The following is a 17,712-nucleotide window of genomic DNA, read 5'->3' on the forward strand; positions in this document are numbered from 1 at the left end:
CTCTTCGTGCCTGCCTCCATGACGGCACGTTTTAACGCCAGCCTCTGTCGGAGCTCTGAGAGCGTCTTCCGCTGGGTGGTGCAGCACATCGATACTCGCACGTCGTCCCCGTGGAACCGGCGTCGCTCAAGCTGTGTCTTTGCCGGCATCCGATTTACGAGTCTTCTGCAAACCTCCACGGATGGAAATCGATATTCTCACAGCTGATTATCATTGGTGGTCTCTCGTGTACATATTTTTACTGCATTTTGACGAAACGCTTGTTATGACAGCTATTTTTTATAGTGTAACGTATCTATTTCTGAATTTGTTATTAACTATTTGTGTAACAATTCTGTGTATATCTTATTGAAATAACGGTTTTATTTGTTGCATACGCAATTGGCCATTACTGACAGAATGCTGTATACGGTTGCCAGAGCACAGGGTACTTAAGGAACAATTGTTCAAAAAAAATTGTGTGAAATCCTATGGGTCTCTACTGCTAAGATCATCAGTCCCCTAAGCTTACACACTACTTAACCTAAACTATCCTAAGGACAAAGACACACACCCATGCCCGAGGGAGGACTCGAACCTCCGACGGGACTAACCGCACTGTCCATGACTGCAGCGCCCCTGACCGCTCGGCTAATCCCGCTCGGCAAGGAACAATTCCGTTAGTATTTTCTGCAGGTCATGGATCCACGATAGCTTCTCTGCTCACTGGCATCGCTGAGCATCATGCATATATTTTTTTTCTTTCAACTTTGGTTTTACTGTATCTATTTTATATTTTACTGTTATTATAAGATTTCCCCCTAAATCCATCCCATCCTTATATTTCACTGTAATGCGGTCTAAAGGTGGTCACATTTTCACCAAAACCAGTTATCATTGCCAATAAATATTTCGTTGCGTCCAAGACTGTTTGTAATACAATTTTAAAATATTTTATGAAGACCTGTGATGTTCTACACGAGAAATTTTCTCAAAAAGTTATTTGCGAAATATTGAAATTCAATGTTTTGTTTCCCCAGGAAGCCATTAGATGGGCGATCTGCAGCTGCCTCTTAAACTGGGTTAGCCGTTTAGTGGTACAGATTCTGTGTTACATGACAAACCTGCTAAGAGTGTTCATGGAAGGTATTCTTAGACACCAGGTTGGATAACACAAGGACTTCCGTCGCGTTCTGATAAACTTTTCAAATGTTGCTAATCAAGTAAACGAAAAAAGTTAGCTATCCGTTGAAAATCCGATGAAAATCGACCATCCTGTTTTGAAAGAAGCACCCTTGAAGGGAAAAAAGTGGTACCAAAAAAATATTGTTCTGTGGCCAGTTCTGCAGAAAAACAATAAAATCTACACATTTTATTGCTTTGGTCTTTTTACAATTACATAAGATTGAAAGATGTGCTCTAACAGCACTAGAGAATTTATGAAAACATACATTAATGCATCCAGATTACAACAAGCGCTCGACTTTGCCACACCGCCTAGTAAGGCAACGAAACCTTATGGATTGTCCACGGTATTGAATTATACATACATGGAGGTTAAAACATTTGGAATACTCCTATAATACATGGAAATGTATAAACTAAACGCAATAATAAAAATATCACTACATCTACCGATTACACACAGATCAGAAATAACTCCCACCATTCTGCCTTAACATAAATGAGAAATTGATAATATTATGAAAAGGTGTAACGTTCCAGAACCATCGAACAGTACAGTATAGCACAGAAGGTAAGCGAAATAAATACGCTATCCTACAACCTGAAATGCCACTTTCATTCAAAGACAATAATTACTCTGAGTTCACCGCGATTCTTGATGGTCCCCAGGACATTAAAAAAGAAAAGATTTGATTCTTAATAAAGTGTGCGACCACGACGGACGGCACTCGCTGCTGTGAACGTGCTTCTTGCCACATTGTTGGTAAGGAGTACTTGTGTTAATGCTTTCCATTCGTCAACCAGTATGGTTTACAACCACTGTATGGTCGTTATTGCACGTGGACGTGCTGTAGCGCGTCTCCCCACCGCATCTCACACCGTCTCGAAAAGAAGACAGGACTGGGTATTCGCCTAAAATGCCCTCGTTCCAATAGCTGAGCTGTTCAATGCGGTAGCATATTGCCATCCACGAAACTGAAGTCAGTAGGTCGAAATTCGCCACTGCAAAGACTCATGGCGGAGGAGTACAGTGTCACAACAACGTTTACAGGTGAGTGCAACGTTTCCAAAGACCTGGAGGTCAGTAAGACCATGCAATACAATGTCGACGCCCGACCTAACACCTGGGCCACCAAAACGATCATGCTCGACAATATTTCGCGACTATGACGGTACCTCAACAACCACTACTCACAACGATTCTGCTCTGATCTGGGAAGAGCACATGAAACACTCCTCTTTGGTCCTGTCCCAATGTTCTTGGCACCATCACAGACAGTACTGCTGATGTCCGCGTGTCAACCGTAAAAAACGTACTGGTTGCCGGACGAAGAGACCGCCACCACACTGTTGCCGAGCCACTGTGGAGCGTGAGACTTGTTAAACGTCTCAGTAATTGTGTCCACTGATTGACGTGGGTCGCTTCTTGCCTCTGGAAGAGTGTAGCGGTCATCTGCTGCTTCGTGGTTGGCCACCTCCTCTCCTTCGGAGAACAGTGCCTGTGGTTCGGGACAATCCCCAGCCACGCGAAACATTGCTGCGATTAGCGTCAGTCTCCTGGGCTACACTCATAACTCTTCCGGCTTCCTCCTGTTTCTAGATGATTCTAGCCCATATGGCGTCATCTAGATGTTGTCTCCAGGCCATTTTGTAATGAATAGCACCGACACTGTGAATTGTAACTGTTCACTGACATACAATGTATTTTTCCCGTCCCTACAACTGCCTCGTGTTGCGGGACCAACCACCTGTAGTGACGCCGAACTCATGACATGTGACCTCCAACTTTCTGTGCACGACTGGGAGGTCTGTGGCAACATGCTCCATTGGCACCGAGAAGTTAATATGTTAAGTTACTCTGTCTGTTCGTCCTTTCGTTCAGTAGAAAAGTGTATCATTTTACGCCATATTGTTCGGGAGGTATGTTGTTTTGTACATGGGAGTTAGATTCTTTAAAGAAAACGCTATTTTAAAATACTTCCCGGTGGAACAATGTCTTTTTCCAGATTTATTGAAGTTATAGTGCACGTCAAGTAGCAATTGAAATATCCGTTTTCTTCATGCTAGCTTTTGTATCCCTCCTGGATAGGCGGCGCGTGGATCTGCTCCTGTGAACTGCTACTGCAAAATAGAGTGAAGGACGCGTGTAGGAGCAGGGAAAGGGGAAGTACTTCGGTACTGCCTGAACATTTTACAAGTTTAATATAGGCTTTTTTTCCTTTATTGATTTTCATTTCCCCCCGAAGGGGGCGGGCTGGCAGCAGCTTAGTACGCTGCTCTACAGCCTACAGACTTTTATTTTAAAGAACGGAAGAAGAAAAGAAACAAGAAGAACAGGCGATAAAACGGTGACGTCAAGTGTAAAATGGCGGAAAAATGCGGAAAGTTAAAACAGAAAGCAAAAGGGGTTGCCAACGTTAATAAAAGACACAGGAATCAGACAAGTAACATAGTACACACACAATTAAAAAAAAAAAAAAACACGGCGACGGTCTGGTTGCTGTTCGCAAGAGATAAAAGGCACACCCAGCGACAGTATGATGGCCGTTCGCAACACTTCCCAAAAAACACAACACGGAACACTCACTGTAAAACACGCACTGTAGAACGCTCACTGTAGAACACTGCACGAAAGTGGCGGCACAAAGATGACACTCGCGAGCCAAAGGCAGATGGGAGGGGGGACCAGGAGGAGGGGGAAGAGCAAGGAGGGAGGAAGGAAAATAACGAAAAAGGGGGGGGGGTCCAAGGAGGGAGAGGACTAATAAAGGGGGAGAAGGGCAGACGCGAGAGGGAATGAGAGGAGGCAGAGGAGGGAAATGTAAAAGGACTCGGTGGAGAGAAGGGGGGCAAAGAGAGGGGAGGTGGGGAAGAAAGAGGATGGAAGGGGGGGGGGGTGAGGGAGCCCGGGAAAAGGTCAGAGGAAAGGAGGGGGAGTTTACTATAGGCAAAAATATTAATACATATATGGTTACTTAACTTTGGCTGAGATGAGCACGTAGGTGCGAAGCCGTACAGATATCAAAGCTAACAGCTACTGGAAGTTACAAAGGCAAAATCTGTAGTGGCTTTCCCACTATGAAATAGAAACAATGTTGCTTGGTCGTCTACTCATGATCAAATGGGCTGAATCTGGAGCGGCCCTCGTCGAAATCCGCAGCGTCTGCTAGAAAGCGCTGTGGTCGGCGTTGTTCGTCCGTTATCGTAGTGTCAACCAACGATAGCGCACCTACGTTGTGGCATCGTAACAATCGATACCACACTACCGTCGTGGTGTTGCAATTTGAATATGTAGTTGTGTAATGCAACTGGCGACCCGTAAAGAAAGCACAAAAAATAGATTAAGTTTGATTACGATATTTACATATCGCTACCTCTCTGCACCAGATGAGTATACCTGCAGTCCGATTAAAAGAACCTGATAACTGACATCTGTGCCTTGCCGCCACATCGAAAGCCGGCAACCGCTCGGTTATGACTGACGCACAAACATGGCCATTCACTTCAAAAATGCTGTTAATTTGTAACGAGGACAATGCTGGAAGCAGCCACCGCCGGATATGTCGGAAATTCGAGATGCTCTGTTGACAGTTGAATTTAAGTTATCAATGACTAAACTGCCGCAGACGGCGCGTTTTGTAGCCCTGAATGTAAACTCGTCTTCTAAGCTAACGACAACTACCTGACGTGCAATGTATCTGAGGAAACGGTGGTCAGCAGTCTGCGGCGGAGCTAAAATTACGATCGCTTTGTTAAAAGAATTAAGGCAAACCTCTACGAGAAAACTCGAGAAAGGAAAATTTCAGTTTCAGTGCTAAAATCAGAATTTAATTTCCCGCTATCATTGGTTACCTGAAGCCATCCTCACAATGTCCACACGAAATGCCGCCTTACCAACCGATGAGCAGTTCTCTTTGTCACTTGATTTGCAGATTAAAGCCAACACGGGGAGATTCCAAAGGAATAAAAGAATGATAGGAAGAGAAACAAGATCAAATAAAGAAGTCAATACGATACTGAAAATGAATGACTGAATTTACAAATAAGAAAATATTCGCTACATTTCATGACCAGCTACACGTCAGGTTCATGAGTGAACCATTTCGCTATGGCAAAACTGTGGGTCAAATAATTATTCTTATAAATTTGGTGACCAAGTAGCAACGATGAATTGCAGACTTCAAAAATTTGACTTCGTGAAATCTTGTGCGAAGCAACAGGGTGATCATTATCGAATTATATTAAAAAAAGAAATAAACATAAATTAGTTACAAATTACGGCGTGAACACACTTTATTCAACATGTAAACGTCACTAAAAATATTCGAATTTAGGTTATGACATGTTCGATACGCCTGCCATCATTGGCGATGATGTAGTGCAGACGAATAGCGAAATTCTGCTTGACCCGCTGAAGTATCGGGATATCGATACTGTCGATGACCTCCTGAATGGCTGATTTCAGCTCATGAATGGTTTTGGGGTCACTGCTGTACACCTTGTGTTTAATATAGCCCCACAAATTGTAGTCGCATGTGTTCATATCCGGAGAACAGGGAGTCTAATAGAGGTCCATGCCAGCCTGCGAAGTGCTCCTCCAGAACATCAAGCACTCTCCTGCTTCGATGGCGTCGAGCTCCGGCTTGCATGAACCTCATCTTGTCGAAATCAGGATCAATTTGGATAATGGGGTAAAATCATCTTCCACAACATTCACCTGCCGCTCGGTAGTAGCCAGCAAGGAATATCGCACACCACACAGTCACCCGTTGAGGGTGAAGAGACTTCTCGATGACGAAATCGGATTCTCAGTCCCCTAAATGCGCCAATTTTGCTTACTGACGAACCGATCCATATAAAAGTGGGCTTTGGCACCAAACCAAATCATACCATGCGCATACAAGTTCCCGTCATACCCCGCGGCCAACTGTGCAGTTTGAAAGTTCTAATGCAAACTGTTTAGAAGATATGACGAGTTTATTTCATATAGTTCAATAGTTGTCACTATTTATATAATCGTAGCCGATCTCTCTTATTACTTGTAGTGTATATGTGACGATGGGTCACGTGTTTTACGGAAGTATGCAGTAGTGTTTGGTTTGCACTGCGTATGAAAAGTTGGTGGTTTATCAGTATCGGTGTATGTGAGTGTGTTGATTTTGATGTGGTTATCATGCGTAACGAAATACGAAATAAAAGTGGAAAACCCATGATTTGGGATCCAAACACATCAAGAAAGAAACGTGTACAAGTATGTGGAAGTGAACTGACCAATTGTTGTGACACTGATTACGAACGGTTTGGGATGATGTAGAGCGCTTTGATTGGAGACAACCAGCTCCAACGCATAAGTGGAAACTGTCATGCAATGTTAATCGGCTTCTATATAGTCGCTCCCGTGCGCTAATCAGTCGGTCGCCAGGACAGCGAACTGAAACAATCGCTGCATAGTGCGAGGTTGGGTTGTTCCTGGCAGCGCGGGCGGCAATAGCCGGTACCCGCCAGAGGCCGCCCTGCAGATGAGAGGCGGCCATGTGGGGGTGGAGGCGCGCTGATAGTCGGTGGGGTGGAGGGGGGTGGGGAGGGGAGGCAGGACGGCTTCATAAATCGAGTCGTTTGCCGCTGCGCCTGCTGACCTCATAAACGAGGCCACAGGTGTGGTATAATTCCCGGGGAAGGAAACCGGAAGGGAGTCGTATGAACCATGACTGCGTCACATGCATCATGTCATGAGCCGAACCGTGCAGCCAAATTGAAATGGCTTCGTGGTTTCCAGTCTGATAAACAGTGCTTCCGTTACCTGTTACATAAAGCTCTATTCGACGTCATCAAACAGCGGGGTAATACTTTCCCAAACAAACTTTCTTTATCCTCATTTTCGCAATGAGGTGAAGCAGAAGTTAGTGGGCCAGGAAGTGAGCATTGAACGAAACTGTCTGAAACGTGACATCCAGCCGTTCTACTACCAGCGAAGCACAAAGAAGGTGAGAACACTGATAAGCCAAAACATTATAACCTCGGTGGGTGCCGCCTGATGTCGCTTCGGGCACATGAAGCGGTAACAAAGTATGTAAGCGAACCAGACACGGTCGGAGGATCACTCTAGCGATGATATGGGCTGTAAATGGAGAAATAAATGTAGATAAGCGACTCTGAGAAAGGTGATATTACTATTACGCACGTGAACGAGTATCTCGTAAACGGCGAAGCCATTGGAATGTGCAAACGCTACCGTCGTGAACGTCTAGGAAAAGAGGCAGAAGGGCAGTAAAACTACCATTAGGCGCTAGGTGGTTGCATGTCCACGCTTCACCTGATGTGGGGTTTAGAGTCTCGTCCGCTCTGTAAAGTAGGACAGATGGTGATCTGTGGCATCTCTGACAGTAGAGCACAATGCTGGTGCTGCCACAAGTGCTTCGGAGCACACCGTTCATGGTACATTGTTAAACATGGAGCTTCGCAAGGGAACAGCCCTACGTGTTCACATCTTTACCCCACGACGTAGTCAACTACGACTGCACTGAGCACGGGACCATCGGAATTCGACTGTCGATCAATGAATACATGTCGGCTCTTCGCTACAATAGGTCGGCGGTCGACTCCAAAAACGCCGTAATCGAGGTGGACGGCGGCTCGAAACATGTACGGACGCAGGCTGGTGGAAGCAGTATTATGCTGTGGGAGACATTCTCCTGCGCCGGCCGCGGTGGTCTCGCGGTTCTAGGCGCACAGTCCGCAACCGTGCGACTGCTACGGTCGCAGGTTCGAATCCTGCCTCGGGCGTGGATGTTTGTGATGTCCTTAGGTTAGTTAGGTTTAAGTAGTTCTAAGTTCTAGGGGACTAATGACCACAGCAGTTGAGTCCCATAGTGCTCAGAGCCATTTGAACCATTTGAATTTGACATTCTCCTGCGCTTGCATGGGACCTGTAGTAGTAAACGAAGACACGCTGGCAGCTGCAAACCACCTGCATCCCAGCTCGGTATCTTCCACGACGGCGATGTCATTTTTCAGCAGTACAGTTCTTGTCTCGAAGCCATAACCGTGCTACAGTGGTCTGAGGAGCACTATAGTGAACTCACGTTGAAGTCTTGGCGACCGAATTTGCCTGATGAGAGTCCTTTGGAACATATCTGGGTCGCTATGTGGCGCCATCACCGCACATGCAAATTAGCTGTCCGTTATTTGTGCGAATTACATGATCTGTGCGTAGGAATCTTGTGCCACGTACCTTCACAAACCTGCCAACAAACTTGCCTTTCTTACCAAGAATTTCAGCATACTAACATATCCGCGATTTTTAATAAAGATTCTTTCACACAAGCTGTTTTTGTAGTTAAGCGTTGATAGTCAGAATAAGCCTCTTATTGCCATTTTCTGTACATGTCTCTCTCCGACTGACCCGCTCTTTCTTTCATTGCTACTGTCTTTCATTGACCATCAGTATCCCTTCTCACTTTAGCTCTCAGTGCTATTGATTTCATCCATCCCTCTCTTTTGCTCCCATTTTCTCTCTACCATCGTCAATGTTTTCTCTTTCTCAAGCGCAGGCGCTGACGGCTTTCTTTCCGCCATCACTATCTCTCTGATACTCTCTAATCTCTCTTAGTAGAAAATAGCGCCGGCATGTTCGCACGCAGAAATTTTGGAGAGGAAGGTGAAATTAGGACTGAGGCAGCTGGTTCCCCACTTACAAGGCGAGGCCACCAATTGTGAAATTCAGATTCGATTCATACTGCTCATGGCCTGAGGTGTAATGTGGCAAAGCACCAAAATGCACTTCTCAGCCGCTGTCGAGAAAATCGACAGTTAAAAGAAACCGTTGCGGTGAAATACTCTCTACGATTAATAATTTTCTACAGCGTCGTGGCGTAGCGGTAAGCGCTCGGGTTCGTAATACGAAGGTCGCCGGATGGAATCTCGCGCCATGCAACTTTTTTTTATTATTTGTTTTTGTCATTCAAATGTATACACACACACACACACACACACACACACACACACACATATATATATATATATATATATATATATATATATATATATATATATATATAATTCCCGGCAATCAGTTGCAACAATTATGCATATAATAAGTTGTTGAAAGTCGTTTGTCGTGGAAAAATAATACTTGAAATAAAACACAATATCACAAATAACATTCAAGTGGATACAATTTATTGAAAAGTTCGGTATACACTCGCACATAGTTAACAATTAGTGACCAGAAGTAGCTGGAGTATCGCACGAACCAGAGTGATAGTTACTATAGAAACATGGAAAGCAGAAAACAGCACGACATCGAGCACATCTGATAAACGATGCGTTTTTACAAGAACAATTGTTTACTAAATTTTCTGTTGGGAGACACTCCTGATTGACATTCTGAAAAATTGTTCAATCGTTCGTCAGGTTTGATGCATACTACGCGTATCGTATCATATCGGCAAAAATCGGAGAAGACAATTGGTGGTGGACGATAGATTGGATTTTTATACAATCCTCTCTGGAGTTGATGTCACGGTTTCGCTCGATTAAAAAAGCAGAAATTTTGAAAGCGCTTGATCAAATTTTTAACCTGCCGGTAAAAATACACGTCACACGGTTGGACGAGAGGAGTGCACTTTGGAGGAATGACTTTTATAGTGAAATCTTTGTCGAAGTTAGTTATCAACGTTCGCTGCTGGATCCGAAATGTGTCCGCTGCGGCCAAAATTTCGTCTTGGGTAGCCGTCTCTTTCCGGGAAACAAATTTTGTGATTTTCCGTTGCCGACTCCCACGCTTCTTTTTAAATTCGGTGACCCTTGCTTTTGATGCTTTGAAGTCTGGGAGCTGACTTGCAGCGCCCAAGGCCCACTGCTGCAGGTTTCTGGTAGTAACTTGCTGGAAGTTTTGTCGAGCTTCTACGAAGCGATCATGCACCCATGAATCGATGGTACAATATTTATCAAATTTGCTACCGCCACGTTTGATTTCCTCTTCCCACCTGGATAAATAGCCCATATTTGTCAAACGAGAGCACCCCTTTTTTTTGTAGAGTTTTGAGACTCCAGCCTGGATGTTCTTTGGCCATATTGACAGCTCTCATTTTGAAATCCAGAGAAATATAGTCATACCCCTTTTTTTTTTTCTTCTTCTTCTCGTCCGGCTCGCATTCGTCTGAAGATTCGTTGGCAATGGGACTCATTTCAACGTCTTCGTAGGCATTATTATCGTCGATTTCATTAATGTCTATCAGTTCCTCATCATGAACGAGGGTTTTTTCGGCGAGTATTTGCAGCGTATTCTGGAACATTTCTTCCCCAATTACCATGGCTTCTTCGTTGATTGATGATGACGGTTCTGCTGCGATGCGATTACTGTTACGAAAGAGACTTTCAAAATACACCAACGCATCTTTCAATTGCTGTTTCGCCACTTCACTGTGTATAGAATCACATCACTTTCATGCGAAGGGCCCGGATCGCTCTCCAATTGTACCGCCTCCATTTTTCCGTTTGTTTAACAGGGTGTACCAAAGCTCTCACGTACGCACTGATTTTCGACGATGTTATAAGTTGCGCTAGGGACCGCATCTACCTTCTTTCGAAGTTAGCAGGCCACTACGCTGTTATGCGGCGGCTCATTTCGGCCCATCCAACATCTGTCCTTCAAGTGTAACGAGCGAGTAACGGAGTTTATATTTCATACCTGCGACAGCAAATTTGTGTTCGTGGGGTCTCTGGTCTCATTCGAACGTTTGACTTACACTATACGTATTCGTTTCGGAATATCGTTTCTACGTCTTCCGTTAACTATACGTGGTAAACATTATGAAGACAATTAATAACATTTGTGAAATACAACTTTGTTTGCGGAAAACATAATGATGTTCGAAGTCGCCAGTTTTTCCACGACAAACGACTTTCAACAACTTATTATATGTATAATTGTTGCAACTGTTTGCTGGAATTATATATATGTATTCTTGTGTCTGTGTATGTGCGGATGGATATGTGTGTGTGTGTGCGAGTGTATACCTGTCCTTTTTTCCCCCAAGGTAAGTCTTTCCGCTCCCGGGATTGCAATGACTCCTTACCCTCTCCCTAAAAACCCAGATCCTTTCGTCTTTCCCTCTCCTTCCCTCTTTCCTGACGAAGCAACCGTTGGTTGCGAATGCTAGAATTTCGTGTGTATGTTTGTGTTTGTGTCTATCGACCTGCCAGCACTTTCGTTCGGTAAGTCACATCATCTTTGTTTTTATATATATGTATATATATACAGGGTGAGTCAACTAACATTACAGCTGGTTATGTTTCATAAACCACATCAAATACTGACGAATCGATTCCACAGACCGAACGTGAGGAGAGGGGCTAGTATAAAAGGTTAACACAAACCATAAAAAAATGCACGGAAGTATGTTTTTTCAACACAAAGCTACGTTTTTTTAAATGGAGACCCGTTGGTTCTGTTAGCACATCTGAACATATAAACAAATACGTAATCAGTTCCGTTTGTTGCATTGTAAAATGTTAATTACATCCGGAGATATTGTAACCTAAAGTTGACGCTTGAGTACCACTCCTCCGCTGTTCGATCGTGTGTATCGGAGAGCACCGAATTACGTAGGGATCCAAAGGGAACGCTGATGGACCTTAGGTACAGAAGAGACTGGAACAGCACATTACGTCCACATGCTAACACCTTTTTATTGGTCTTTTTCACTGACGCACATGTACATTACCATGAGGGGTAAGGTACACGTTCGACGGGCGTTTCATAGGACGTGGAGGACGCATAAATTGGCCAGCCTGTTCTCCTGATCTTACACCTCTGGACTTCTTTCTGTAAGGTACGTTAAAGGAGAATGTGTACCGTGATGTGCCTGCAACCCCAGAGGATATGAAACAACGTATTGTGGCAGCCTGCGGCGACATTACGCCAGATGTACTGCGGCGTGTACGACATATATTACGCCAGAGATTGCAATTGTGTGCAGCAAATGATGGCCGCCACATTGAACATCTATTGGCCTGACATGTCGGGACACACTCTATTCCACTCCGTAATTGAAAACGGAAACCACGTGTGTACGTGTACCTCACCCCTCATGGTAATGTACATGTGCGTCAGTGAAAAAGACCAATAAAAAGGTGTTAGCATGTGGACGTAATGTGCTGTTCCAGTCTCTTCTGTACCTAAGGTCCATCACCGTTCCCTTTGGATCCCTACGTAATTCGGTGCTCTCTGATACACACGATCGAACAGCGGAGGAGTGGTACTCAACCGTCAACTTTAGGTTACAATATCTCCGGATGTAATTAACATTTTACAATGCAACAAACGGCACTGATTACGTATTTGTTTATATGTTCAGATGTGCTAACGGAACCAACGGGTTTCCATTTAAAAAAACGTAGCTTTGTGTTGAAAAAACATACTTCCGTGCATTTTTTTTATGGTTTGTGTTAACCAGTTACACTAGCCCCTCTCCTCACGTTCGGTCTGTGGAATCGATTCGTCAGTATTTGATGTGGTTTATGAAACATAACCAGCTGTAATGTTAGTTGACTCACCCTATATATATATATATATATATATATATATATATATATATATATATATATATATATATACAAAGATGATGTGACTTACCGAACGAAAGTGCTGGCAGGTCGATAGACACAAACACAAACATACACTCGCAACCAACGGTTGCTTCGTCAGGAAAGAGGGAAGGAGAGGGAAAGACGAAAGGATCTGGGTTTTTAGGGAGAGGGTAAGGAGTCATTCCAATCCCGGGAGCGGAAAGGCTCTGAGCACTATGGGACTCAACTGCTGTGGTCATAAGTCCCCTAAAACTTAGAACTACTTAAACCTAACTAACCTAAGGACAGCACACAACACCCAGCCATCACGAGGCAGAGAAAATCCCTGACCCCGCCGGGAATCGAACCCGGGAACCCGGGCGTGGGAAGCGAGAACGCTACCGCACGACCACGAGATGCGGAGCGGAAAGACTTACCTTGGGGGAAAAAAGGACAGGTATACACTCGCACACACACACACACATATCCATCCGCACATACACAGACACAAGAATACATATATATTATAAGGTAGATTTTCCATAAATCAGTTGAGGCACATGGAAAAATTGTTTCTTAAACGAGGTGAAGGCCGCTTTGCACTTTCATCCTTCGTTGTTACGAGTTTATACCCAGCTTCTCATTATATCGACCCCTACATCCTACCGAATACTAACGTTCCTTCCTCTTCTCTGTGTCATACCGTCCTCAGGCGCTAGCGGTCACGCTTATGTCAACTTGTCTAAGGTACGGAAGAACATTCACAACCAGCTTCTTACGTCACATGTTAGGACAGAATGGTTCAAAATCGTCAATGAAATTACTGCAATGCGGCCAAAGTTATACTTTATCCATCTTGAGAATCCAGCGAGTTGTGGATATACTTGTAAATCGGTTCGTATGGCAACATGCCCATGGGATCTGGGAATGGACTCAACTAAAACTGGCATCACTACTGTGGATGGCACAACATGTCTCAAGATACAAGATATTGTCACAACAAACAAAACAGGATATCATGGCAAGAAAAGCAGTATGGTAATCTGGCTGTCTGGTCAATTGCTACATTATGCGATACCATCAAAAACTCAGAGTCTGAAGTAATTAGTATTAAACTGACAACTTTACACCATGAAATTGCAGAATAAATGAAATTATCAGAACAAGTTTGCATATTACGCAGGAGAGTGGTATCGTTCCTTCTGACATATTTAAGACCATTATATAGATGGTCAGTGCTCTCCTTTCATTACTTAGCTAAAAGACACCTACTCATTATGTGACTTGTATTTTAAGTGCACCTAACGATCTCGATGTGAAATACAAGCAGTGAAAATAAAATATGCCGCAACGAATGTGAAGAAATTTGTTTTATTTATTTCTCCAATTTTCATTAGAAAGAACAAGAGCCTCAGATTCTATAGATAACAAGCGACTGGATTTCGAAAAATGTATCATAGTTCTTTATTTTTATAATTTTTAGAAGGAGGAGAGACGTAAGGGAATCCAGATTGAGTTAGAGTAAATGACAAAAGAAGAAGAAAGTTATTTTAAATACATGACAAAGGAAAGAAGAAGTTGCTACTTCAAAAGAATTTGAGTCGTTAGTTAATTTACTCCATTTTCAAAGAGCATTATTTTCTTCTAACAAACAAGGTGAAAGGCACTGAAGCCAGGCCGAGAAGGCAACTAAAGGTGAGAGATTGGAAGGGCTGTAAGGGGAGGGAAGGAGGCCCAAAACTATAAATAAATATATCAATAAAATAATTTTTAAGAAAGTGGTTGGCTGGATTGCAAGGTCCCAGATGCGATTCCCGGCCGGGTTGGAGAATATCTTCGCTCGGTGATTGGGTGTTTGCAGTGTCCTAATCATTTCAACTCGTCTTCATTGACGTGCAGTTGTTGGAACAGATGTCAAATAGAAACTCTCACACCAGGGAGCCGAACAAGCCTGGACAGTAATGTCATGTGAGCATTTAACTTCATCATGCTATATATTAATCCTTTAACACTTTGACTCAACACCTGAAATGACGAGTTACTTGATAATAAAAAATGACTAAAGGCATCTTCATTCCAAAGAGTGGTTGGAACACCGCTGTACTTTACTGGGTGTGGTACTGTTGCAGATGGTATAGATTTGGTTTCCACTTACCATCTAATAGACATACCTAGTCAGTTACAGAGGCTGGGGGTTGGGAGGAGCGTTTTTCAGACACATGAACATTGCTGTAAATGGAAAATCGTTATATGACAGAAAAATAGACTCGAAACGTGTGGATTTGTAGTCTGACGCATAGCGACTATCAACCCACGCTTTTTCAGCAATAATGAATCCGCATGGTTTCTCAGTCAGGAGCCAGCTGCATATGAAAATATAGATCTCTGTTCCACGCTAAGTGTATTATACACGTAAACTGTTCATAAAGTTGTTTAATCATGCATGCTTCCTACAGCATCCACAGCGCATTTATGGCGTTCAGTCACCGCTTTATGAATTTGGAATCGGAAATCTTATAGGGTGTGAACTACTTGCTCTTTGCATGCGTCAATCCGCATTGCCCACCTGGGCTACTGAATTATATGAATTCGGGTGTCTGTTCTTCTCGAAATCCTTCAGTGCGGCGCTCTCAGAGCAGCGAGCATGGAGGAAATGGAGAGGGACTACGGATAGGTGGCGCTCGGTGGGAGTTTGGGTCAGAAGTGAGGCATGCCAAGGTAGTCCGCGCAGCTGTGATAACACTGTGTCCCGGATGGTGCAGTGTTAACACACCTGCCTAGTAAGCAGGAGATCCCGGGTTAGAAACCCGGTGCGGTTCACATTTTCTCTCGTCGTCTTTATTTCTGCGTAATGTGCGATGCATCTGACCAGAATGATTCCTTTCCATTCATTTCATTTCTCCCCACCTCCAACTCACATATAAAATGTTCTCTTCCAGCACCTGTGGTGACACTCGTGGCGAGGAGACACTACAGGGTATACACATAGATCTTTTAAATATATGAAATAGATACATGCAATCAGATAAAGCACTGTTAAATTCAGCTTGAAGAAACTTGTAAATCATAATTCACGTGTTAGTTTACACACGTTAATACAGTTAACTAAAGCTGTCTCTTTTGGGACTCGTAACAAGTATGTTTGTAACTTTTCTGTTAGTAATGTAAAGCTATTAATGGTCTAGTAATGTAGCATGTTCTTCAGAGTTGTCTCTCTCTAATTTACTTTTTGTTGTAATCGATCTTACTAAGTTTCGCATACTGTGTAACTCTGAACTTTCGTTCTGACTTTTTACATCTCACCTTGTACTCCAGCAAAATTTTTGTTTACTGCCTACTTATACCAGCTCAAGTGACATACTAAGAGTTTCTAAGAAATAAGGCCCAGGTCATAGCAATTTATAAAAAGGGTAGAAAATCGGATGCACATAATCACCGGCCAATTTCAATGACATCGATTTGTTGTAGAATCATGGAACACATTTTGTGTTCAGAAATAATGACCTTTCTTGACTCTGAGAAGATCATCTGCAGAAACCAGCAGGGTTTTAGGAAACAGCGGTCATGCGAGACACAGCAGGCCCTCTTTGTGCATGATGTACCACAGGCTCTAGATAACTGCTCCCAGGCTCATGCCGTATTTCTCGACTTTTGAAAAGCGTTTGACTCAGTTTCGCACTGTCGCTTGCTCCAAAAAGTGCGCTCTTACGGTCTATCCGATGACATATGCGGTTGGATAGAAACTTTTCTTACAGACAGGGAGCAGTATGTCGTCCTGAACGGGGTGACTTCAACAGAAAGAAGCGTAACTTCAGGTGTGCCCCAGGGCAGCGTAATAGGTCCACTGCTTTTTACGATTTACATAAACGATCTGGTTGATGGTATTGACAGCGGCGTTAAACTGTTTGCCGATGATGCTGTAATCTACAGGAAAGTAGTATCACACGAACATTGTGAACAAATCAATGAGGATTTGCAGAAAATAAATGCGTGGTGTAATGACTGGCAGTTATCTCTCAATATTAGTAAGTGTAATCTACTGCGTATAACAAGGCGAAAATCCCCGTTAACGTACAAGTACAAAATAAATGCCCAGTCTTTGGAAGCGGTAACATCCGTCAAGTATCTGGGTCTGATTATTCGAAATGATCTCAAATGAAATGATCAGATTACACAAGTAACGGGTAAGGCGAACTCTAGATTGCGGTTTATTGGTAGAATCCTGAAGCGATGCAGTCCTTCAACAAGGAAAATAGCTGACAATACGTTAGTTCGTCCAGTCTTAGAGTATTGTTCATCTGTATGGGACCCTTACCAGTTGGGTCTGATTCTAGAGATTGAGAAGGTCCAAAGAAGAGGGGCAAGATTCGTGACTGGTACATTCAGCCGACGCGAGAGCGTTACAAATCTCATAGGAAGTTTGAAGTGAGACAAACTTGCAGATAGACGGCGCTCTAAACGGAAGGGTCTGCTCCCTAATTTCCTAAACGCGATCTTCACCGAGGATGTAGAGCACATATTATTACACCAAATTTCAAATCGCGCATTTATCACCATTCAAAGATAAGGGAAATTAGAGCTCGTACCGAAGCGTTCAGACAGTCGATTTTCCCTCGCGCGATCCGCGAGTGAAACAGAGGTAGGGAAGTATGACTTTGGCACTAGTTGTGCCCTCCGCCAGACACCGCTTAGTGGCTAGCGGAGTATATATGTAGGTGTAGATGTAGAAGATTAAGAACTGTAGCCTCGCGGGATTAGCTGAGCGGTCTCGGGCGCTGCGGTCTTGGACTGTGCGGCTGGTCCCGGCGGAAGTTCGAGTCCTCCCTCGGGCATGGGTGTGTGTGTTTGTCCTTAGGATAATTCAGGTTAAGTAGTGTGTAAGCTTAGGGACTGATGATCTTAGTAGTTAAGTCCCATAAGATTTCACAAAAAAAGGACTGTATGTAGACGGTTATATGGTTGCACACTTAGCAATGT

This window comes from Schistocerca nitens, chromosome 4 (assembly GCF_023898315.1).
Source record: "Schistocerca nitens isolate TAMUIC-IGC-003100 chromosome 4, iqSchNite1.1, whole genome shotgun sequence".
NCBI lineage: Eukaryota > Metazoa > Arthropoda > Insecta > Orthoptera > Acrididae > Schistocerca > Schistocerca nitens.